The sequence below is a fragment of the Varroa destructor genome, unplaced genomic scaffold, assembly GCF_002443255.2.
Source record: "Varroa destructor unplaced genomic scaffold, Vdes_3.0 BEIS01000004.1, whole genome shotgun sequence".
Lineage (NCBI taxonomy): Eukaryota > Metazoa > Arthropoda > Arachnida > Mesostigmata > Varroidae > Varroa > Varroa destructor.
In genome coordinates, this window is record NW_019211457.1 from 26,484,693 (window position 1) to 26,507,258 (window position 22,566).

General features: G+C 40.8%; 10 non-coding genes across 10 annotated transcripts; all 10 read right to left on the reverse strand.

Annotated features, from left to right (window-relative positions):
- Positions 1–14,046: 14,046 nt before the first annotated feature.
- Positions 14,047–14,118, reverse strand: TRNAD-GUC (transfer RNA aspartic acid (anticodon GUC)). Its single transcript has one exon. It is a non-coding gene; the product is annotated as a tRNA-Asp (tRNA).
- Positions 14,119–14,733: 615 nt separating this feature from the next.
- TRNAD-GUC (transfer RNA aspartic acid (anticodon GUC)) lies at positions 14,734–14,805 on the reverse strand. The gene has a single exon. It is a non-coding gene; the product is annotated as a tRNA-Asp (tRNA).
- Positions 14,806–15,444: 639 nt separating this feature from the next.
- Positions 15,445–15,516, reverse strand: TRNAD-GUC (transfer RNA aspartic acid (anticodon GUC)). The gene has a single exon. It is a non-coding gene; the product is annotated as a tRNA-Asp (tRNA).
- A 1,321-nt stretch (positions 15,517–16,837) lies between these two features.
- TRNAD-GUC (transfer RNA aspartic acid (anticodon GUC)) lies at positions 16,838–16,909 on the reverse strand. Its single transcript has one exon. It is a non-coding gene; the product is annotated as a tRNA-Asp (tRNA).
- A 1,325-nt stretch (positions 16,910–18,234) lies between these two features.
- Positions 18,235–18,306, reverse strand: TRNAD-GUC (transfer RNA aspartic acid (anticodon GUC)). The gene has a single exon. It is a non-coding gene; the product is annotated as a tRNA-Asp (tRNA).
- Positions 18,307–18,933: 627 nt separating this feature from the next.
- On the reverse strand, positions 18,934–19,005 carry TRNAD-GUC (transfer RNA aspartic acid (anticodon GUC)). Its single transcript has one exon. It is a non-coding gene; the product is annotated as a tRNA-Asp (tRNA).
- A 628-nt stretch (positions 19,006–19,633) lies between these two features.
- Positions 19,634–19,705, reverse strand: TRNAD-GUC (transfer RNA aspartic acid (anticodon GUC)). The gene has a single exon. It is a non-coding gene; the product is annotated as a tRNA-Asp (tRNA).
- A 630-nt stretch (positions 19,706–20,335) lies between these two features.
- TRNAD-GUC (transfer RNA aspartic acid (anticodon GUC)) lies at positions 20,336–20,407 on the reverse strand. Its single transcript has one exon. It is a non-coding gene; the product is annotated as a tRNA-Asp (tRNA).
- A 640-nt stretch (positions 20,408–21,047) lies between these two features.
- Positions 21,048–21,119, reverse strand: TRNAD-GUC (transfer RNA aspartic acid (anticodon GUC)). The gene has a single exon. It is a non-coding gene; the product is annotated as a tRNA-Asp (tRNA).
- A 642-nt stretch (positions 21,120–21,761) lies between these two features.
- Positions 21,762–21,833, reverse strand: TRNAD-GUC (transfer RNA aspartic acid (anticodon GUC)). Its single transcript has one exon. It is a non-coding gene; the product is annotated as a tRNA-Asp (tRNA).
- Positions 21,834–22,566: the final 733 nt, after the last annotated feature.

The following is a 22,566-nucleotide window of genomic DNA, read 5'->3' on the forward strand; positions in this document are numbered from 1 at the left end:
TGGCGGAAATCATTAAGTCCTTTCCTTGTAGCGCCATACAAACATTTCGATCCAAGTTCGACTAATTTTTCGGCAAATTTTAAATGGTTTCTTTTTTTGCCCCTTCACTTCCGCTGGCCGTTGCAGTGCCTGTCTCGTACGAACTGGTGCTTAACCTTTCTAATTCAAATTTAGGCGGTAAATTTAGCATCCAGCTAAACTAGCCGCCGGCCAAGACAATAGTAGTTACTTCATCATCGATGGATGATTCAGATCTGTGAATGCAATATGTCACAATGAATAGTATGTAACGCTACAGCTCTTCATGCGGTCTCGCAAAAGTTCAAGTTTCGTAGCAAACCATCACAGTTATCTAACCTAAATTATCTCTTTAATTCAACGTACCCAGTCATTATTTATTACTGGATAAAATCAGTCATTTGAACACATTTCGATTGGTATCGTTTTTAATATCCGAAAATTGATGCTGTATTGCCTTGCATTGCATTGCAACACTGCATTACTTCATGTGGTACGTGTATTTCAGTTGAACAATACGTCATTGACTATTAAATACATTGTGATAACCTCTTTCACTCCTTTTGTTATTGTTTCCATAGTAGTAAAGCACAAACTTAAACCCGGCATGAAAATACTGATCGTTGTTCTAAAAGCTATCGGCTACTTAAACCGGCAGTCTTAGACTACTGAATACAAATGTCATGATATATTGACTCGAGCGATTCATCATTTCGAGTGTTCCGCTGAGCTCGTGAAACGCTTTGGAGAAACACTTCCCAAAGTCATATATATATAGCTACTTGATAGTGTTTTGTGAAGGTCCTTGCCTGTATAAGGCATGCAGATATCTACGAGCCCATGAGGTTTGAATCACGAAGAACAAAATGGAGATAAGCGTGACTCAGTTCTTGTGGTTGAAGAATAACTCGTACTTCGTTTGGGGTTATGCTAAAAGAAGCATACTCTCACGTCACACGGAACTTTGCCGTTAGTAGTTGAGTAATGATGTGTAAGGTAAGCAATGTGCAAGATCCACAAAGCCGTTCTTTCATGCTCCTTTCAACTGAAAATGTGTTCGTCATTTATAACAAGGTTTGGGTAGGTGATTGTTTAAAACGTACTTGCTGTTTATTGCGGCAAGTTCGTCACCCGAATTTTAAAATGAACAAAGCTTCTCTCTAAACAGCGTAACAATGTTTATCCTAAATAGGATCAGATTATTCCTATTCCTAGGAAATTGCTGAGGGATAGCAAAATAGTGAAGTTTGGTTTATGCTGTAGTCTACTAATATTTTTATCACTAATATTACTGCCGTTATTATTGCGAGGTCAAGTCTTTTTATTATAATAGAGTGTGTCGTTGTTGCCTAATTAGACCATGTATCGAGTACCCCCGACTTTGATTAAATATACGATTATTTTTACGTTCAACTAGCGGATCTACACGTCCACTGACATGTAAGGAAACCCTTAGGAACGAGAAAATTCAAGTAGGAACTAAGGCCCAGAAATGTATATACGTGTGTCAGAGACAATAACAACAACCAAACGCTTCCGGATAGCACATGCGCTCAGACTCGCATCACTCAGATTTTTTGCTGGCTAGTTATTCCATCTAACTGACAACGCGCATCTGATTCATTTTCCGGTGGCACAAAAATTTATTTAGCACTTATAATTTGTATGATTATTTATTTCAACTAGCAAATTTGTAAGTAAGCAATCGCATCGATTAGTAGCAAGCATTAATAGAGGAATCATTAACGATGAACACTTACTGGTAAGGGTTTTGCAAACAAATTTTTTACCTGAAACAAACGCAACTTACTGAGTATAGAGCTATGTACTGGATCCGTAAATTTAGTAGCTATTTTTTTCGATACATCTTTAATCTTGTCGAGCGTTCTATCAAATGATATCTTTTTGATATTTCTCTAAAGTACCATGTTATACATAGAGACTATTTGCAGTTTATCGATAGGCAAGTATACGCTATTTTCTCCTTTTTCTTCTGTCTTTTTTCATGGGCTGTGTGTGTATGGGTTGATGAATTTTCCGGCTGTCAGTAACTAATTATTGATTGGTTCATCGATACACATATAGGCACAGAGAGGATCGTACCCGGACAGCACCCGTGTTATTACCACGCAAACGCCGAAAGTATTTCTGCTAAATCGTTTTGCTTGGGTGGGAGATAAGACGTCGCAGGTGGGCTAAGACAAGGATTTTCGTTACAATTCCCTCTCTAAGTAGGAATATGTGTGCGATTGTTCGGTCGTACTGGTCGTTCAAAAATAGCCATATCGGTGGCGGGGGCGACGGCGGCTGTGATACGCCCTACCTGAAGCAGCGTTCCAACAGTGGCAACGTCACCGGCGAGAGCAGTACACAGCTGAACGCGAAACTGATGTGAGAAAATCGATACGCCTCTGTGTTTCTGTTTGTATAGATGTATTTGTGCGTTCCTGTTTTTGTTCGCTCATCTGTGTGTATACGTAATACAGAGCGCGGTGCAGGAAGCGTTTTGGACCGAGAAGTTGCTGACTCGTCACCTCCGTAAAAAAATAGATTACTATAATCGTATGCTTACGGTTGTGATTCTCGTGCAGTCATGGCTAGCATTGTTATTGTTAACGCTAATATCTCCGTCTGATATTGTCATTGTTGTATACGTAGATACCGACTACCGTTTAAAGCTACTGTCTTACTGGCTTTGGCTGAATTGACGGTGGATACCGGTGTACACAGACGCTAACTGACAAAACGAGGACAAGATGAACAAACATGTGGTCCTTCATGGACAAGGGCCTGTTTATAGCTGTTGTTGATGGTGGTGCTGCTGCTGTCCTTATTGCCTTCGGGATGGAGCTGGCTCTTAATTCGAAGCTCCGCCCACAGCACGTGTGAAAAGTAGCGGCAATCCACCCTGACAAAGTGCCGCGTCCTCAACCTGTAGGGCGATTAACAGATACCCACTCGTAGACACACACGTACGCCAAGTGCACGACAACTTGCGAGCATTCTGTACAGAGCAGTGAGCGACTACAGAGAGCTGTGCTCCAATTGTCCTGTGAGTGCCATTTTCATAACCAGCACAGCCAGCAAGTACGCGAATTTAGCCTGTCCGCCAGCTTAAAAACTCCAAGGACATCAGTAGTTTTGCCATGTCCTTCTCTTTGCAACACTGGAAGGCAACGTTGTCTTAGTTGCAAAACACCATATGACTCAGCACCAAGTTCCAATCTCGTCTGTATGAAAGGGCCGTTTAACATGTGCGAACGTTGTTTCTTTTTGTGTGCGTGTTTGTATGTTAAATAGGCTAACCTAAGCTAAGCGACCGTCAATGATGTTTGACCTTGTCCAAGAGAAGGCTAGAAAGGCTGTGAAAATTACAGGGGGGGCCTTGCTGAACGATCGAAGAGACTTGCAGACAAGTACGTGCCAGCGGACGTGCGCCTGAAAAACAGAAATACTCTTCGCAGGTTTTCCTTGTTTATGTCCTGCTAAATGCAATGGAAATGGAAAGGGGGATGAAATTGGAAAAAAAAGTATCAGCGTCATAGCGTTACAACTACAGCGGCGGATTCAATATAACTAAAATGAGATGAAGCATTAGTAATGTATCCTTAAAATGCTTGACACCTTTTGTCACTCCCTAAAGTAAGAGATGCTTGCTAAGTTCCTGTAACTTCCTTCGGATGAATCCGTCATTTTTTTAAGATGTCGTGTTTCGCATGACAAGTACAGTCTCGTATTTGCGTAAAACTCTATAGAACGCAATATGCGTGTACAAGAGGCAAACTTGAGCCATAAAGTGGAACTTTAAGAAAATTCGAGACCTGATTGCACAATCACTTTTTGCTAGTTATTTTTTTAAAGAACTGTTCTTGTGATCGATTTGAATTTCTGGGCATTAATTACAGCAGAACGCTTTACAGAAATCTTTGAAAGCAAATGAACACTCGGTATAATGTCGTATATAGATTATGCGATCAGAATTGACGCGAAACATTTCTAGCAAAAAAGGGATGTTTTATTTGTTTCCTATTGGACATCTTTTCACATACAAGAACTACCTCGAATTTCCAAGAGAAAAGTGAACAGACTTTGTTACACAGCACAGTTTGTGCCTGTAACGAACGAAAGATGGGGGCGTAGGGCGAGAAATGGGCCTGTCGTTAAATGCGTTACGGGGAGTTCGACGTGCTTCATTTTCTGGGAACGAGGTATAATCGAAGTGGCTCGATGTCACCGGTAATGATACGGACAAAATTCCGCTAAGTTTAGCTTTTGAAAAGTAGAAAAGGTACGATGTAAGAATTTTCGGAATAAGCGTCATTATGCGGCTATGGGCTTTGTCAGTATTGGGTGACTATGTCTGACAGAAATACTCGCACACGTCCATTCTGCCTGCCAGTATGGCTGCATTGAATACAACTAATTAACAATGTTCGTAGCTTCCATTGAAACCGCCGACGAGCTTATGCATAGACAAGATTGTTTATCTATACGAAGGGTTGTTATACATTAGGGTTCGAATAGAATTTGGATAAGTACAGTCAATAAGATCGCTATTCCTAACGTGATGCTAGCGCAACATGTGGTACTTCCACAGATATTCCAGGCACGGCTTTGACGCTCACAGGCGAATGACGTTTCTCACATTAATCTAGACCGCATCGACGGCGCAGATCGTTCAAAAAAAGCCATAGAAAAGTCATGCTCTCAAAATGTTCTAAAGAAGTATTAAAAGACTGAACTTTCCGTTAGCCCGATCCAAAGCAGCAAACCCGAGCAAAGGGAGACTGATCATCCAATACGTGACCGCTCCGGTCGATATATTTTCATACTTCTAATGATTTAGCGACAATTAAGTAAACAGTAAAGTAGTGGCAGCCATGACAGCTTTGGCTGACGCTGCTGCCATTGCTATCGTTCCGCCACAAGATCTCCTCTCAAGAGATGGAAACATGTCGTTAACTTGTAGGGGACAGTCTTTCCTCGAAAAGCTCTCGGTCCGTGCCCCTTGTTATAGGCTGTCACTTCGCCCCATATAGTGCAAACAGTTCGCTTTTATTCGTTTATGCTTCGATAAATTTGCGATAAATCAAAATGGCCAAGTTAGTCACAGGCGAAAAAAACGCATGTATCTATTGGCCGTCGTGGTAATGATTAGCGCCTCGAATATTGGTTTGGAATAGGAAAACGTTTCGTCTTGCTAGATATCGGCACATAAACATTTAGAAATTTCGTTCCCAAATAAATCGTTAAAAATCCCAAATCGACCGTATAACGCTGGGAAGTCAAAGCGGTCGATGTAAGCCGAAAAAGATTTCGATCACTCTGAGAATATCAGGATCTTACGCAAAACAGTAGTCGAGATTATTAATCTGTTGATCTGTCCACCCGTAGTCAGAATCTTATTGTAGCCGTGTTTCACATATCAAAAGAAATCCTCTCGTATGTTTCGGCGTAATCGTGTATCAGCGTGGGTTACCCAATAGTGGGTTATGTAATGGGTCACTGTTCAGCTGGGCCAAATAGAGCCTATAGCAATTTAGCAACGCACGCGCACCGTACCATTGATACTTGAAACCAATTCGATATACACTAAATTAGCAGATGACATTTGATATATGTTATCACTTAAATGATCCTGTGAAATCAATTATAGTATTAGAAGGATAATAATAAACGAACGTGTACGGCATCGGGCGTCTTGGCCACGCTACCTAAATAGGCCGCTCCCTAAATAAGGCAGACGAATATAAAACGCAATCTGAACTGAAACATTATTATCTTGAAGACTGATAGCTTCTAACATATGGTAACCTAAAAACGACTATTTATATCGAAGTGTGCGCATGTTCAACTATTGTTATTATTTCCACATGATCAATCCACACAAAATACAATTTTTTTTTTTACTTGTATAGAACATCAAAGCAGACATATTTATCGGGTTCGAAAGGATACAAAACCAAATAAGTACAAAGTGAAATGCAATTATATAGCGCTATCGTCAAGAAGGTAATTCCCCGGACATGATTTGTACATGACGGATCTTAATTTGCCTAGTGGTATATATCTAATCGAGAATCTTGGTGGTAACGTGCTTTCCTTGAATAGGAGACTTTTTGGTTTTCCGGTGGCTAAAACAGAGACACATGGAAGCGCCCCTCATCGCTTCATATACCTCTCACCTTGAATCATGAATGTAATGGACAATAAAGCAATGTTCAAATCCAGACCGACCTTCGCTCTCTAATATATTAAACCGTCACAAACGAATCCGATGGTTTTTAAAAGGATAAATAAGCTTTGAACTAATAAGCCTGAGGTACTTTTTTTACCACCCAAGGGCTTTGGCATAGGCCTACTATTCGTTATTCTTATATGTAATTTCGTTGTTTATGACTTCTTTAAGTAAATCAACTGTGGAATATAGTTGCCCTTTTTTAGGCCTCGTAATCACATGGACTTAGATCAAGAGAATCAGCGGGCTGCGATCAACGTTGAATATTCCTTTACTCAACCTGAAAATAATTAAGACGTGGCAATGAGATCTAGCGTTGTCATCAAATAATCGCCAATGGTCTTGAGGAATACGAGGCAGCTGGCTTCGCTTTCGGTAGGTATCCTATCGTGGCAGATGTCCCTGATATTAATTTTAAATACTGCCATCACCTTAGTTTCGATACTGCCACCGACCGATTTTTCTCTACTGTGATGCCATTCCCTCTCCACTTTCCACCTGCATGCTCCAGGCATGCTTTTGGTTGATCTAAGTCACGTGGAACGCACTGCACGCGTTCCCAACTCGCCTGGAGGAAACCCACTTTTTTTTTTCAATGTCCGCAGTTTCGACATTTAATTTCTAACTCCGTGACATTTTACGTGCGAAATGCCAGCTTTAGTCGACAGAGCCCTTAGAGTCCGAGCTCTGCTTTCGCCAACTGTAGCGATGCGTTTTTGTCTTTAGGGTCTCGACATTTGGTCATTTCTTCGCTAACTTTCAACATTCCAATCGTCTGTGGAACGCCTGCCTTATTCTCGTACTGTGCTCTCGCTCCTTGCTTCAATAGATTCCGCAGCGCTGTGGTCTTCTTCCGCCAAGACTACGAAATATTTTTCTTTCTGAATTTATTTCTCGTAAAGTAAACTCAGTTGGCGGCTTCCATTCACAAGGTCCTAAAGCATTCACTAATCAAATATCTTCTGCTAGTGGCAAAAGTTTTTTAATTCCAAATTGGCCAGATCTTTTGGCAACAGTTTACTTTAAATAGCGTTTGCTGGAAGAAAAGCCAACAAAGCCAGAAGTGGGTCAGGCATACTAATAGTGTGTTTGTTTACAAATTTTGAAAACGTACGAGGTGGCGCGAGGTTCGAAGCCGAACGTAAACATTCAGGCTTAACCTAAGGGCAAGTTATTTGATGTAGTAATTAAGGGCAGTACCGAATGTCGAACTTGAAACCATTTAGGCCTGGCGTATTTGATTAATGCGGCGTAAGTGGTGATATGTTGATGGAAACAAAAGGCTTATAATTTAAATTTAGAAAAAAATAATAATAATGTTTCCATTGCATTTGTGACGAAAGTCTGGCATCGGTATAGAATTTGCACGAATTTAAGCATGCTGCACTACTTTTGATCGATTCTTAGATCAAGTGGGGAAAATGCATGTTTTCTGAGGCTATTGGCTGGAAATTTACCGTTTGTTTTACATATAATGACTGAGAGTGTGCGAATTGTCCTACTTCAAATCTGGAGGTACTCGAGTAAGGCAGGAAAAAAATTAGGAACCATCTGATGCCACTGGTAGGTTTCAGTAGAGCACGTATTCCCTCGTGAAGTTATGAAGAGATCTGATCAGTTAGTGGTTTGTATCGATCAATAACAATTTTATTAACAGTTAGAATATTCTAAAAAAATATTATCACTTGCAAAATGTAGCTACGATGGTTCGTTTAGGATAAACGCAATGTTCTTGTAGACACGTACACCCCGTCGTCCATAGCTGACCTTAAACTTGCCTATAGATATATATAAACTTGTGATTTATCGGAGTCCATATAATTCCAATAGTTTACCTAAACACAATTCGAATAGCGACGAATACTATCTGTGCGGAACATACTAATAAATTATAGGAGTTGTTTGTCCTGAGCACTAGAAGGTAAGTTTAACCATTTCGATGTCCATTGCAGTCTCCTACGCGGAGAGTTTATTCGATTTATAATGATAACGTATTTCATTCGATTGTTTTTTCAGTTATTATTATTGTTGTATGTTTGGATATTTCATAGTTAGTTAGTTAGTTAATGGCGGTATTCTTAAGTGGTAAGTGCAAGATATTTACTACATAATCTATATCAACAAGCTGTTCTGACTGGATAAATTTTACAAACACTTATGCAGTCAGATATATTAGCGTTTACTAGAGGTTCTACTGCTAATATAGGTTTATTCGTTTGGAAATATCTAGTTCCAAATATAGAACATTAATTCGGGCCATTCACGCGACGAACGATTTAGCGGTAACTTTTATGGGTGATAAATACATTACTGAATTTAGCGAGTTCCAATGCTCAAATGAAGGACGCTTTAAAGGTCACGCTTAAAAAAGAAGTGAAATCAAACGACATAGACTAAAAATGGTGTAAGAAGAATTGTTTCATAGCAAAATTAGTGAAATGAATTCAAATTTAAAAAGGCAGCTTTTTTTTTTTCCACGAATAGCAATAGATTAACCAATAGCAATAGATTAGTGAACAGACCCGCACCCTCCCGTATACTGTTAAAAATATCTAGCATTTTCATCATCGTTACCATGCTGTTGGATTGTTTAGTTTAGCTTTGCTTTATTACTGTATAATTATCTTTCCTACAATTCTAAAGGATTAAGTATTGCTTCTGAAGTACTTCTTCGCTATCCGGTTAGTACAAGTGCTGCATATTACGTTAGAACATATCAAAGACGCAGCCTTCTTTCTGACCGGCCAAACTCCATTCAGTGATCTATTTTGTCATTAAAAAAAAGTATTCAGAACAATTATACCGAATAGATTTGATAAATTCTCATCTCGAACGAATTGCTAACCGTTACATAAAAGTAATGTTATGATCAAAATAAGATCTTTATGTTTTTCTACAACGCGGTAGCAAGTTTCAGTAAACATGGAAAAAAAAAAGGATTTTTTGCCGGCTAGGACTATTTTATGAAAAATCATCCAACTTTACTAAGAATTAGCCTAACCTTCTTTGAAGAGTTTTTCAATGTGTTGCTGTTGCTGTACTCTCGCGTGGAAAATCATCAGATATACGTATGGATTTTCATCCGAAAACCTGTTCTAATTAATTATACACTTCGCTGCAAAAGTGAATTTCGAGATAAGATAATTTTTTAAAATCTTTGCTAATGATTACGTCGTTTGTTACACTTAAAACTACTAAAAAATATCCGACTTATGCAGCTTGGCAAAGCAGAGTTTTATCATACTATTAAAGCTGAAGAAAATTAGATAGCACGCAAGTTCGTACTCAAGACATAATTGGCTTTTTTCTTAGAAAAAAAATAGCTGACAATTGAATAGGCACTCGCATATGAATCTAGAGGGAACATTCGGATCAAAGTAACGTATCATATCGTGGTATTGTTTGTTTCTGTTTGCAACCCCCTTCAGTTATAGACGATACGTCGACGAGGCAGAATCGTCTGATGTAGAAGTTCGGTTCTTTAACACATGCGTGCCCGCTCAATAGGAAAGTTGTGGCTTCGTATGAGCAGTAGCATAATGTCAAGGACATTTTGGAGGATTACATACGCCACCAGCAGGAGAGTGGGGCCGTAAAATGAGTAGCGGTCTGATTTCAAAGGAATTCAGGCTAAATGTCACATTCACTTTACATCAGGGCAATTTTTACTCCTATCAGGAACTGAGGAATACGTTAGGTTATCATTGCCAAAACGATTATTATTGCTCCTTGCGGTGCCTTGTACAGTTAAGCTTTCGGCTAGCAAAATCAGCTCTCGCTCATTTAATCCCTTCGCTAATAACATTACTGTTACCACCCGTCAAATACGAGATTAAATATAAGAAACATAAACTCATCATTTTCCAAAAATCCTTTAACATATTTAGGGAATGTCGATGCAGAAAATAGATTGCTAGTACAGGGAGTCGAGGGTAAATACACTTCGAATGAGTAGATTAAATTGTTTGGTAAAACTAGTTAGACCACCAAAGCGAAGTAAGTTAACGGACCTTTCGTAGACAAATCCGAAGTTCGACTAACAACCTTTGCAGATGTCCTAGCAGTTGTTGTGATATCAATTCATATTGTTGTTACTTTCCATGACATGCTGATACGAATTATGAATAGATATTATGGACAAGGGCAATAATATTTTGTTTGTAAATATACGTTTGGGATAAATCATTTAAGTCAACACCTGATTATCTTGATGTATGTTATACAGACATTCTATATCGGCAGAAGTGTTATGAACAGATAATAATATTATGAACAAAAATTACTCCGGACAGTTTTTCTAATAGGCAAATTCAAGTTATCTTTTCAGCTCATGCTTTTGAAGTTCAGTAATGCACAACGATGTTATATTTGGAGTGCTTATAGAATACAAATAAGCGTTTAGCAATGGCTTAGAAAACTTTTCAATGCTTACTGCCATCTTAGCTATATTGAACTGCCCCAGTTCCTTTAGTTCATTCCAATTTGTACAAGGAAAACTACGAGAGAGCGATAATTAATTCCGTCAAGGTACAAGGATGTTTTCTACGTTTGTAAAACAAATGGAGAATAAAACTTCATAGAATACGACTCCTAAATACCCTTTTATGTTTTCAGCATTGACGATTTTGTTTATTCTTTTGACCCTGCATATATTATTAATGAGCAACAATAAATTATATTTCTGCAGTATAAAATGTTGTTTTTTCCAGTTTCCTAATTTGCTTACTTTGCATTATTATTATTATTATTATTTGTTGCCTGATTTTAGAGACACCAAACTCAAATGCCAATGACCTGACCGCTATTGCTGCTATCGCACCTACCCTCGTGGTCTGTCTAGGATCTGGCGATATTGCTTACTTATAGCGTAAAACTAAGTACTATCATACATCCTTTCATCGTTCAGGGCTCCAGTTTAACTCCCGTCACTTTGAATCCTTTACTCGTTTCATCATGTCGCCGCAGCTGGGACCTAGCGTCGCTCATCTCCATAAGTCTAGCTCTGTATAGCTCGAATTTTTTATTTCACTATCACTAGATTTATTTCTCGTTACGGGAGCCGCTTTACATCCAAGCTCTCAGTCGTCACTCGTTAATTTGACAAAATCATCACTTCAAAAATGACGGCAGCATCTCAAGTACGACGGTGCTTTTGTAGCGTTGCACAAGCGTTCGTTTCTGCTTTACAGCCAAGTGCAACGTGTAGCGGGCTGCCAGATGCTCCTCGTTGTTAGTAACGGAAGTCAATGTACGTGACGCAAATAATCCTATGCGATGACAGTAACTGCAGCTGTTGGTAGAGGCGTATTGTTAATAGCGGCCAGTCGTAGCATACTGCATTGCTGGCCGATTGATCTCGTCGTTCGGTTTCTCTTTTCCGCACTCGTCCTTTTTTCTGCATACGATCACCTGTTTGAGCTGGCAAAATTACAGTACCGCCTGTTGCCGTACCTTGAGTCTCCATTTTTTTTCATAGGCTGTGCACCGTTTGGTGGTGAGGTCCGCAATGTGAGGTGGCAGTGATGATGCACGCAAGCAAAGGATAGGAATTGAGGGGGCGGACTCGACGGTACATGGGTCACTCAGTGGCGTGCTAGAACTGTACATCGTTTGGCAGACCGCAAGGGTATAAGGCTTTTAGGCTTTGCCAGGCAATGACACAGTCGTCACATAGTCACACGCCACTAGTAGGCCTGACAGCGAAAATCAAGTAGTTCTCCAATGTGAACTATATGATGTAAATAAGGAGAACTCTCCATGTGACTGACCGTGTTGTAGCAATTGGTAGAATTGTTGATTGTACAATACATGATTAGGGATAATAGTTAGCGTTACGAAGTGGAGAGTATAATTTGAAAACTGCCTGAAATCTAACAAATAAAAAAGGGGTTGCATGTGGCAAAAAGTGGACAAACCTCAACTATCTTGAATGTCATCGAATGGCAAAGTGGCACTACGAATTATCATTATAATCATAAACTTCATAAATTTATACCAGACTCAAGTCATTGCCTTCAGAGCCCTTCCTCGTATAGAGTGTACTTCAACGTGTAGATAATTTGATTAACTTTATTTATACTTGCCATATGTATATATATATATAGGTCGTATAGGAAGAAATTTACGATGCTAAACACCTGTTAACATTGTATTTAAAGGCCAACGCCGGCCCTAGGACTAGAAAAAAGAGGATAGTATAAAACTTTATGGCAATGTAATTTTTAAGGCTAAAAACGATTTCGCAAAGCGTTACATGCGCCACGAAGTCGTCAAGCTTGCCTTTGCTGACCGGATATTCATCTTCTTTGTGCAACAGTTACTACTAAGCATAGTATAATTATTTAGGAAGGTAGATTAGGTATTTGAAGAGGTCAACAAAACATGATCTTAATAAAGCGGATCTCGAACGTAGCAAAGGGCCTTCAGAATTGCTACGAGTTTCCCGTGTCTCTAACCTTTCAGTTATCATCTGAGGTGATTAGGTTATCAAAGGATTTCAACGGACCTATGTGCGTCATTGGCTCCTTTATATTATAGGAAACAAGTCAACAGATAGTTTTGGCTTTTGTTAAGAGCATGCGGTTTCGAAACTTCTTATTAGTACGGGCTATGCGAGTATATTTATTTATTAATGAACAACAAAGGAACAATTATTCTTGGATATCTATTGAAGTTGGATATCTATTGATCTAGAAGTAAGTTGGCGAATGAAAAAACAATCTGTTTTGAAACCAGTATGTCCCAGTGACTCGTGGCCACGTTTAGAGCTAAGTTATGCTGTACGAATTGAAGATAATAAAACCTTGTGTTTTTTACAGCTTGACGCAACTCTATAAACAATATTTCGTGCGTTTGTATTAAGTGATACAACAAGCCCTTTTAAAATAAACAGCATTGTAGTGTTTAACTGATAAACATCTGACAGTTACCAAAAAATGTTTCCAGAGGGTATTAATTACTCGTTCTCTTTGACCTAAAGCTGCAATTTGTTGTACCGTGACAACTACAGGTCACCACGTCCTGAAGGGCGCACTCAGAAAGTTTAACATATTAAGCAAAATTTTTTAATTAATTATTTCCTATTGCCCTCACCGTTGTAGACTTCCACCCCGGTCTCCCGCGTGACGGGCGGGGATACTAACCACTATACTAACGAGGGCCATGGATTGCACAGCAGTTAGAGGGCGGGGCCAAGCAGATCATAATAAGGTGTACTGAGACTCTTCGCCAAATAAATTTGTCCTTGTTTACGGAGTCAAAGAAGTACTCAAATAAATACCGACACGTGACCGAGAATAGCGGAAAGCGTGCGTTTTGTGTATGATGCGTTCGAAGGAAATGCTTTCTATGTGTTGAGTTTTAAGTCCGGTATCGTCGTTAGGCATAATTCCATCAGACGGAAATGCTGGGGGCCGTCGACTCTGCCGTCCTATGGATGAAAGCTAAAAAATGCATTTTTGCTAATCAAAAGGTAGTAAAATTAGGCTCAGAGATCAGAATCGCCGAAATTTCTTCAAAGCTGGATCTGAATGATGCCAACCCTGCCTACTTTCGCGATCTAAAGGTAGGTGAAGAGCTGCTTTGATCTCGTCTGCTGCTACCGGAAGCTCAAATTTAGCGCAGATTCCATGATCATTAGTTGCTTTATTCGAAGCGAGGAACTTCTCTTGGAGCCTGAGTGCATCTAACAGTTGTTCAACACAAAGATAATACGCGACCCAGTTTATTTTGGCGCGACTTTTTGTCTACAGCGTACTAGCGGTGTAAAAAATGTGCAATGAAAAATTCTTCTCCCCGTCGGGGAATCGAACCCCGGTCTCCCGCGTGACAGGCGGGGATACTAACCACTATACTAACGAGGACCACGGATTACCCAGCACTTAGAGGGCGGGGCCAAATAGTTCATGACAAGAACGTGTACTGTGACTTCGCCAAATAAAATTGTCGTTGTTTACGTAGTCATAGAAGTACTCAAATAAATACTGACACGTGACCGAAAATAGCGGAAAGGGTACTTTTTCTGTATGACGCATTTGAAGGAAATGCTCTCGATGTGTTGAGTTTCGAGTCCGGTATCGCCGTTAGGCATAATTCCATCAGAAGGTAATGCTGGGAGCCGTCGACTCTGCCGTCCTACGGATGAAAGCTAAGAAATGCATTTTTGTGACTCAAAAGGTAGTAAAATTAGGTTCAGAGATTAGAGCCGCCGAAATTTCTTCAAATGGTGCAAGCCCTGCCTACTTTAGCGACCTAAAATCTGGTGAAGAGCTGCTTTGTTCTCGTCTGCTGCTACCGGAAGCTCAAGTTAATCGCAGATTCCATGATTATTAGTTGCTTTATTCGAAGCGAGGAACTTCTCTTGGAGCCTGAGTGCATCTAACAGTTGTTCAATACAAAGATAATACGCGACCCAGTTTATTTTGGCGCGACTTTTTGTCTACAGCGTACTAGCGGTGTAAGTGCAAGGAAAAATTCTTCTCCCCGTCGGGGAATCGAACCCCGGTCTCCCGCGTGACAGGCGGGGATACTAACCACTATACTAACGAGGACCACAGATTACCCAGCAGTTAGTAGGCGGGGCCAAGTAGGTCATGATAAGAACGTGTACTGAGACTTCGCCAAATAAAATTGTCGTTGCTTACGTAGTCAAAGAAATACTCAAATAAATACTGAAACGTGACCGAAAATAGCGAAAAGTGTACTTTTTCTGTATGACGCATTTGAAGGAAATGCTTTCTATGTGTCGAGTTTTGAGTACGGTATCGCCGTTAGGCATACTTCCATCGAAAGGAAAGGCTGGGAGCCGTCAACTCTGCCGTCTTATGGATTAAAGCTAAGAAATGCACTTTTGCGACTCAAAAAGTAGTAAAATTACGTTCAGAGATTAGAGCCGCCGGAATTTCTTCAAAGCTGGATCTGAATGATGCAAACCCTGTTTACTTTGGCGACCTAAAAATCGGTGAAGAGGTGCTTTGATTTCGGCTGCTACCACCTAAGGCAAATTTTGCGCAGATTCCGTGATCATTAGTTGCTTCACTTGAAGCGAAAAACTTCCCTTTTTATCTAAGGGCATCTAACAATTGTCGAAGATAATACGTAATCCAGTTTATGTTGAGACGATTTTTTCTATAGTGTACCAACGATGTAAAAGTGCACATATCAATTTCACTGTGAAATGAAAAATTCTTCTCCCCGTCGGGGAATTGAACCCCGGTCTCCCGCGTGACAGGCGGGGATACTAACCACTATACTAACGAGGATCACGGATTCCGAAGCACTTAAAGGGCGGGGCCAAATAGGTCATGACATGTACGTGTACTAAAACTTCGAAATAAATTTGTTTTTTTTTACGTAGTCAAAGAAGTACTTAAATAAATACTGAAACGTGACCGAAAATAGCGGAAAGTGTACTTTTTGTGTATGACGCATTTGAAGGAAATGTTCTTTGTGTATTAGTTTTAAGTCCGGTATCGCCGTCAGGCATAATTCCATCGGAAGGAAATGCTGGGGGCCGTCGACTCTGCCGTCCTATGGATGAAAGCTAAGAAATGCACTTTTGCTAATCAAAAGGTGTAGAATTGAGCTCAGAGATCAGAATCGCCGAAATTTCTTCAAAGCTGGATCTGAATAATGCCAACCCTGCCTACTTTCGCGACCTAAACATAGGTGAAGAGCTGCTTTATTCTCATCTGCTGTACCGGAAGCTTAAGGTTAGCGCAGATTCCATGATCATTTGTTGTTTTAGTTGAAGCGAAAAACTTTCTGTTGGAGCCTGACTGCATCTAACAGTTGTTAAACACAAAGATAATACGTGACCCAGTTTATTTTGGCGCGACTGTTTGTCTACAGCGTACCAGCGGTGTAAGTGCAAGGAAAATTTCTTCTCCCCGTCGGGGATCGAACCCCGGTCTCCCGCGTGACAGGCGGGGATACTAACACTAACTAACGGGAACCCGGATTACGAGAACTTAGAGGGCGGGGCCAAATAGGTCATGATAAGAACGTGTACTGTGACTTCGCCAAATAAAATTGTCGTTGTTTACGTAGTCAAAGAAGTACTCAAATAAATACTGACACGTGACCGAAAATAGCGGAAAGGGTACTTTTTCTGTATGACGCATTTGAAGGAAATGCTCTCATGTGTTGAGTTTGAGTCCGGTATCGCGTTAGGCATAATTCCATCAGAAGGAATGCTGGGAGCCGTCGACTCTGCCGTCCTAGGATGAAAGCTAAGAAATGCATTTTTGCACTCAAAAGGTAGTAAAATTAGGTTCAGAGATTAGAGCCGCCGGAATTTCTTCAAAGCTGGATCTGAATGATGCAAACCCTGTTTACTTTGGCGACCTAAAATCGGTGAAGAGGTGCTTTGATTTCGGCTGCTACCACCTAAGGCAAATTTTGCGCAGATTCCGTGATCATTAGTTGCTTCACTTGAAGCGAAAAACTTCCCTTTTTATCTAAGGGCATCTAACAATTGTCGAAGATAATACGTAATCCAGTTTATGTTGAGACGATTTTTTCTATAGTGACCAACGATGTAAAAGTGCACATATCAATTTCACTGTGAAATGAAAAATTCTTCTCCCCGTCGGGGAATTGAACCCCGGTCTCCCGCGTGACAGGCGGGGATACTAACCACTATACTAACGAGGATCACGGATTCCGAGCACTTAAAGGGCGGGGCCAAATAGGTCATGACATGTACGTGTACTAAAACTTCGAAATAAATTTGTTTTTTTTTACGTAGTCAAAGAAGTACTTAAATAAATACTGAAACGTGACCGAAAATAGCGGAAAGTGTACTTTTTGTGTATGACGCATTTGAAGGAAATGTTCTTTGTGTATTAGTTTTAAGTCCGGTATCGCCGTCAGGCATAATTCCATCGGAAGGAAATGCTGGGGGCCGTCGACTCTGCCGTCCTATGGATGAAAGCTAAGAAATGCACTTTTGCTAATCAAAAGGTAGTAGAATTGAGCTCAGAGATCAGAATCGCCGAAATTTCTTCAAAGCTGGATCTGAATAATGCCAACCCTGCCTACTTTCGCGACCTAAACATAGGTGAAGAGCTGCTTTATTCTCATCTGCTGCTACCGGAAGCTTAAGGTTAGCGCAGATTCCATGATCATTTGTTGTTTTAGTTGAAGCGAAAAACTTTCTGTTGGAGCCTGACTGCATCTAACAGTTGTTAAACACAAAGATAATACGTGACCCAGTTTATTTTGGCGCGACTGTTTGTCTACAGCGTACCAGCGGTGTAAGTGCAAGGAAAATTTCTTCTCCCCGTCGGGGATCGAACCCCGGTCTCCCGCGTGACAGGCGGGGATACTAACACTAACTAACGAGGAACCCGGATTACGAGACTTAGAGGGCGGGGCCAAATAGGTCATGATAAGAACGTGTACTGGACTTCGCCAAATAAAATTGTCGTTGTTTACGTAGTCAAAGAAGTACTCAAATAAATACTGACACGTGACCGAAAATAGCGGAAAGGGTACTTTTTCTGTATGACGCATTTGAAGGAAATGCTCTCATGTGTTGAGTTTCGAGTCCGGTATCGCGTTAGGCATAATTCCATCAGAAGGTAATGCTGGGAGCCGTCGACTCTGCCGTCCTACGGATGAAAGCTAAGAAATGCATTTTGCGACTCAAAAGGTAGTAAAATTAGGTTCAGAGATTAGAGCCGCCGGAATTTCTTCAAAGCTGGATCTGAATGATGCAAACCCTGTTTACTTTGGCGACCTAAAATCGGTGAAGAGGTGCTTTGATTTCGGCTGCTACCACCTAAGGCAAATTTTGCGCAGATTCCGTGATCATTAGTTGCTTCACTTGAAGCGAAAAACTTCCCTTTTTATCTAAGGGCATCTAACAATTGTCGAAGATAATACGTAATCCAGTTTATGTTGAGACGATTTTTTTCTATAGTGACCAACGATGTAAAAGTGCACATATCAATTTCACTGTGAAATGAAAAATTCTTCTCCCCGTCGGGGAATTGAACCCCGGTCTCCCGCGTGACAGGCGGGGATACTAACCACTATACTAACGAGGATCACGGATTGCGCAGCACTTAAAGGGCGGGGCCAAATAGGTCATGACATGTACGTGTACTAAAACTTCGAAATAAATTTGTTTTTTTTTACGTAGTCAAAGAAGTACTTAAATAAATACTGAAACGTGACCGAAAATAGCGGAAAGTGTACTTTTTGTGTATGACGCATTTGAAGGAAATGTTCTTTGTGTATTAGTTTTAAGTCCGGTATCGTCGTTAGGCATACTTCCATCGAAAGGAAAGGCTGGGAGCCGTCAACTCTGCCGTCTTATGGATGAAAGCTAAGAAATGCACTTTTGCTAATCAAAAGGTAGTAGAATTGAGCTCAGAGATCAGAATCGCCGAAATTTCTTCAAAGCTGGATGTGAATGGTGCAAATCCTATCTATTTTAGCGACCTAAAATCTGGCGAAAAGCTGCTTGGATTTCGTCTGCTGCTACCGGAAGCTCAAATTTAGCGCAGCTTCCATGACCATTAGTTGCTTTATTTGAAGCGAGAAACTTCGCTTAGTGTCTGAGTGCATCTAACGATTGTTGAAGACAAAGATAATACGTGACCCAATTTATTTTAGCGCGATTTTTTTTTACAGTGTACCAGCGCAATAAAAATTTTGCTAGGAAAATGCTTCTCCCCGTCGGGGAATCGAACCCCGGTCTCCCGCGTGACAGGCGGGGATACTAACCACTATACTAACGAGGACCGCGGATTAGCCACGCTTAGAGGGCGGGGCCAAATAGGTCATGATAAGAACGTGTCCTCTGACTTTTCGCCAAATAAAATTGTCGTTGTTTATGTAGTCAAAGGAGTACTCAAATAAATACTGACACGTGACCGAAAATAGCGGAAAGGGTACTTTTTCTGTATGACGCATTTGAAGGAAATGCTCTCTATGTGTTGAATTTTGAGTCCGGTATCGTCGTTAGCCATAATTCCATCGGAAGGAAAGGCTGGGAGCCGTCGACTCTGCCGTCCTACGAATTAAAGCTAAGAAACGCACCTTTTTTACTCGAAAGGTAGTAAAATTAGGCTCAGAGATCAGGGGCACCGAAATTTTTTCAAAGCTAGATCCGAATGGTAGAAATACTGTCTACTTTAGCGACCTAAAATCTGGTGAAGAGTTGCTTTGTTCTCGTCTGCTGCTGCCGGAAGTTCAAGTTTATCGCAGATTCCATGATCATTAGTTGCTTTAGTTGAAGCGAAAAACTTCTGTTGGAGCCTGACTGCATCTAACAGTTGTTCAACACAAAGATAATACGTGATCCAGTTTATTTTGACGCGACTGTTTGTCTACAGCGTACCAGCGGTGTAACTGCAAGGAAAAATTCTTCTCCCCGTCGGGGAATCGAACCCCGGTCTCCCGCGTGACAGGCGGGGATACTAACCACTATACTAACGAGGACCACGGATTACCCGGGACTTAGCGGGCGGGGCCAAATAGGTCATGACAAGAACGTTTACTGAGACTTTGCCAAATAAATTTGTTGTTTTTCATGTAGGCAAAGAAGTACTTAAATAAATACTGACACGTGACCGAAAATAGCGGCAAGTGTACTTTTTGTGTATGACGCATTTGAAGGAAATGCTCTCTATGTATTGAGTTTTGAACACGGTATCGCCGTTAGGCATAATTCCATCAGAAGCAAATGCTGGGACCGTCGACTCTGCCGTCCTATGGATGAAAGCTAAGAAATGCACATTTGCTAATCAAAAGGTAGTAAAATTAGGCTCAGAGATCAGAATCGCCGAAATTTCTTCAAAGCTGGATCTGTATGATGCCAACCCTGCCTACTTTCGCGACCTAAAAACAGGTGAAGAACTACTTTGATTTCGTCTGCTGCTACCGGAAGCTCAAATTTAGCGCAGATTCCATGATCATTAGTTGCTTCACTTAAAGCGAGAAACTTCGCTTAGAGTCTGAGTGCATCTAACAATTGTTGAAGACAAAGATAATACGTGACCCAATTTATTTTGGCGCGATTTTTTTTCTATAGTATACCAGCGGTATAAAAATTCTGCCATGAAAATGCTTCTCCCCGTCGGGGAATCGAACCCCGGTCTCCCGCGTGACAGGCGGGGATACTAACCACTATACTAACGAGGACCACGGATTGCGTAGCAGTTAGAGGGCGGGGTCAAATAGGTCATGACAAGAACGTGTATTGAGACTTCGCCAAATAAATTTGTTGTTTTTTACCTAGTCAAAGAAATACTTAAATAAATACTGACACGTGACCAAAAATAGTGGAAAGCGTACTTTTTGTGTATGACGCATTTGAAGGAAATGCTCTCTATGTGTTGAGTTTTGAGTACGGTATCGCCGTTAGGTGTAATTCCATCGGAAGGAAAAGCTGGGAGCCGTCGATTCTGCCGCCCTATGGATTAAAGCCAACAAATGCACTTTTGCGACTTAAAAGGTAGTAAAATTATGTTCAGAGATTAGAGCCGCCGAAATTTCTTCAAAGCTGGATCTGAATGATGCAAACCCTGTTTACTTTGGCGACCTAAAAATAGGTGAGGAGGTGCTTTGATTTCGGCTGCTATCGCCTAAGGCAAATTTTGCGCAGATTCCGTGATCATTAGTTGCTTCACTTGAAGCGAAAAACTTCGCTTCTTATCTAGGGGCATCTAACAATTGTCGAAGATATTACGTAATCCAGTTTATGTTGAGGCGATTTTTTTCTATAGTGTACCAGCGGTGTAAAAGTGCACATATTAATTTCACTGCGAAATGAAAAATTCTTCTCCCCGTCGGGGAATTGAACCCCGGTCTCCCGCGTGACAGGCGGGGATACTAACCACTATACTAACGAGGACCACGGGTTGCGCAACATTTAGAGGATGAAGCCAAATAGCTCATGATAAGAACGTGTACTGAGACTCTTCGCCAAACATATTTGTCGTTGTTTACGTAGTCAAAGAAGTACTTAAATAAATACTGACACGTGACCGATAATAGCGGAAAGTGTACTCTTTGTGTATGGCGCATTCGAAGGAAATGCCCATTGTGGATTGAGTTTTAACTCTGGTATCGCCGTTAGGCAAAATTCCATCAGAAGGTAATGCTGGGGGCCGTCGACTCTGCCATCCTACGGACGAAAGCTAAGAAATGCACTTTTGCGACTCAAAAGGTAGTAAAATTAGGTTCAGAGATTAGAGCCGCCGAAATTTCTTCAAAGCTGGATCTGAATGATGCAAACCCTGTTTACTTTGGCGACCTAAAAATCGGTGAAGAGGTGCTTTGATTTCGGCTGCTACCACCTAAGGCAAATTTTGCGCAGATTCCGTGATCATTAGTTGCTTCACTCGAAGCGAAAAACTTCCCTTTTTATCTAAGGGCATCTAACAATTGTCGAAGATAATACGTAATCCAGTTTATGTTGAGACGATTTTTTTCTATAGTGTACCAACGATGTAAACGTGCACATATCAATTTCACTGTGAAATGAAAAATTCTTCTCCCCATCGGGGAATTGAACCCCGGTCTCCCGCGTGACAGGCGGGGATACTAACCACTATACTAACGAGGATCACGGATTGCGCAGCAGTTAAAGGGCGGGGCCAAATAAATCATGACATGTACGTGTACTAAAACTTCGAAATAAATTTGTTTTTTTTACGTAGTCAAAGAAGTACTTAAATAAATACTGAAACGTGACCGAAAATAGCGGAAAGTGTACTTTTTGTGTATGACGCATTTGAAGGAAATGTTTTTTGTGTATTGAGTTTTAAGTCCAGTATCGCCGTCAGGCATAATTCCATCAGAAGGTAATGCTGGGGGCCGTCGGCTCTGCCGCTCTACGGATGAAAGCTAAGAAATGCACTTTTGCGACTCAAAAGGTAGTAAAATTAGGTTCAGAGATTAGAGCCGCCGAAATTTCTTCAAAGGTGGATCTGAATGACACAAACCCTGTTTACTTTGGCTACCTATAAATAGGTGAAAAGGTGCTTTGATTTCGGCTGCTACAACCTAAGGCAAATTTTGCGCAGATTCCGTGATCATTAGTTGCTTCACTTGAAGCGAAAAACTTCGTTTTTTATCTAAGGGCATCTAACAATTGTCGAAGATAATACCTAATCTAGTTTATGTTGAGGCGATTTTTTTCTATAGTGTACCAGCGGTGTAAAAATGCGCATATTAATTTCATTGTGAAATGAAAAATTCTTCTCCCCGTCCGAACGGGGTGAACCCAGGTCTCCCGCGTGGCAGGCGGGGATACTAACCACTATACAAACGAGGACCACGGATTGCGGAGGGCGGGG